The following is a 2,500-nucleotide window of genomic DNA, read 5'->3' on the forward strand; positions in this document are numbered from 1 at the left end:
TGACCCCAACTAAGCAAGCCAGAGGCGACAGCGGCAAGGAACCGAAACTCCATCGGTGACAGAATGGAGAAAAAAACCTTGGGAGAAACCAGGCTCAGTTGGGGGGGTCAGTTCTCCTCTGACCAGACGAAAACCAGTAGTTCAATTCCAGGCTGCAGCAAAGTCAGATTGTGCAGAAGAATCATCTGTTTCCTGTGGTCTTGTCCTGGTGCTCCTCTGAGACAAGGTCTTTACAGGGGATCTGTATCTGGGGCTCTAGTTGTCCTGGTCTCCGCTGTCTTTCAGGGCAGTAGAGGTCCTTTCTAGGTGCTTTTTGGACATTTTTCACTTAGTATATAATAATTTTGCCAAAAAATAGAGTCAGTGCCTGATCTCTGAATATTAGCAGGTTTGGGCCTGTTTAGTACATGGATGGGAGACTGCCTGGGAATATACTGCCTTTAATTATAATTTTGCATTATTGAGACACTGTTTTCCTAATGAATGTTGTTCAGTGCTTTGACGCAATGTATTTTGTTTAAAGCACTATATAAATAAAGGTGATTGATTGATTGATTGAATACCAGGTGCTGTAAGCTTTTTGGACATTTTTCACTTAGTATATAATAATTTTGCCAAAAAAAGTCAATGCCCGATCTCTGAATATTTGCAGGTTTGGGCCTGGTTAGTACATGGATGGGAGACAGCCTGGGAATACCAGGTGCTTTAATCTTTTTGGAAAATTTCACGAATTATATAATAATCTTTCATAAAAAAAAAAAAAAAGAGTCAATGCCCGATCTCTGAATCTTAGCAGGTTTAGGTCTGGTTAGTACTTTTATGAGAGACTGCCTAGGAATACCAGGTGCTTTAAGCTTTTGGGTTTTCTTTACTACTTATATAATGTACTGGCGATAAGATTGGCTGTTCTTTAAATAGCCCTCTCTTTGCAGCAGACTTCGCTTACGGCCATACCAACCTGGCTATGCCCGATCTCGTCTGATCTCGGAAGCTAAGCAGGTTTGGGCCTGGTTAGTACTTGGATGGGAGACCCCCTGGGAATACCAGGTGCTGTAAGCTTTTTGGACATTTTTCACTTAGTATATAATAATTTTGCCAAAAAATAGAGTCAATGCCCGATCTCTGAATCTTAGCAGGTTTAGGTCTGGTTAGTACTTTGATGAGAGACTGCCTGGGAATACCAGGTGCTGTAAGCTTTTTGGACATTTTTCACTTAGTATATAATAATTTTGCCAAAAAATAGAGTCAATGCCTGATCTCTGAATATTAGCAGGTTTGGGCCTGCTTAGTACATGGATGGGAGACTGCCTGGGAATACCAGGTGTTTTAATCTTTTTGGAAAATTTCACGAATTATATAATAATCTTTCATAAAAAAAAAAAAAAAAAGAGTCAATGCCCGATCTCTGAATCTTAGCAGGTTTAGGTCTGATTAGTACTTTGATGAGAGACTGCCTAGGAATACCAGGTGCTTTAAGCTTTTGGGTTTTCATTCCTACTTATATAATGTACTGGCGATAAGATTGGCTTGTCTTTAAATAGCCCTCTCTTTGCAGCAGACTTCGCTTACGGCCATACCATCCTGGCTATGCCTGATCTCGTCTGATCTCGGAAGCTAAGCAGGTTTGGGCCTGGTTAGTACTTGGATGGGAGACCGCCTGGGAATACCAGGTGCTGTAAGCTTTTTGGAAATTTTTCACTTAGTATATAATAATTTTGCCAAAAAATAGAGTCAGTGCCTGATCTCTGAATATTAGCAGGTTTGGGCCTGTTTAGTACATGGATGGGAGACTGCCTGGGAATATACTGCCTTTAATTATAATTTTGCATTATTGAGACACTGTTTTCCTAATGAATGTTGTTCAGTGCTTTGACGCAATGTATTTTGTTTAAAGCACTATATAAATAAAGGTGATTGATTGATTGATTGAATACCAGGTGCTGTAAGCTTTTTGGACATTTTTCACTTAGTATATAATAATTTTGCCAAAAAAAGTCAATGCCCGATCTCTGAATATTTGCAGGTTTGGGCCTGGTTAGTACATGGATGGGAGACAGCCTGGGAATACCAGGTGCTTTAATCTTTTTGGAAAATTTCACGAATTATATAATAATCTTTCATAAAAAAAAAAAAAAAGAGTCAATGCCCGATCTCTGAATCTTAGCAGGTTTAGGTCTGGTTAGTACTTTTATGAGAGACTGCCTAGGAATACCAGGTGCTTTAAGCTTTTGGGTTTTCTTTACTACTTATATAATGTACTGGCGATAAGATTGGCTGTTCTTTAAATAGCCCTCTCTTTGCAGCAGACTTCGCTTACGGCCATACCAACCTGGCTATGCCCGATCTCGTCTGATCTCGGAAGCTAAGCAGGTTTGGGCCTGGTTAGTACTTGGATGGGAGACCCCCTGGGAATACCAGGTGCTGTAAGCTTTTTGGACATTTTTCACTTAGTATATAATAATTTTGCCAAAAAATAGAGTCAATGCCCGATCTCTGAATA

At 40.0% G+C, this 2,500-nt stretch overlaps 1 protein-coding gene and 3 non-coding genes across 5 annotated transcripts in view; 3 read left to right on the forward strand and 1 right to left on the reverse strand.

Moving 5' to 3' along the window:
• LOC127987501 (protein NYNRIN-like) overlaps positions 1 to 2,500 on the reverse strand; it is a 363,443-nt gene that overhangs the window by 111,434 nt on the left and 249,509 nt on the right. The window lies entirely within an intron of this gene.
• Positions 941 to 1,059, forward strand: LOC127988736 (5S ribosomal RNA). The gene has a single exon (XR_008161894.1). It is a non-coding gene; the product is annotated as a 5S ribosomal RNA (ribosomal RNA).
• Positions 1,564 to 1,682, forward strand: LOC128000691 (5S ribosomal RNA). Its single transcript, XR_008173471.1, has one exon. It is a non-coding gene; the product is annotated as a 5S ribosomal RNA (ribosomal RNA).
• LOC127988737 (5S ribosomal RNA) lies at positions 2,312 to 2,430 on the forward strand. The gene has a single exon (XR_008161895.1). It is a non-coding gene; the product is annotated as a 5S ribosomal RNA (ribosomal RNA).

This window comes from Carassius gibelio, chromosome B22, assembly GCF_023724105.1.
Source record: "Carassius gibelio isolate Cgi1373 ecotype wild population from Czech Republic chromosome B22, carGib1.2-hapl.c, whole genome shotgun sequence".
NCBI lineage: Eukaryota > Metazoa > Chordata > Actinopteri > Cypriniformes > Cyprinidae > Carassius > Carassius gibelio.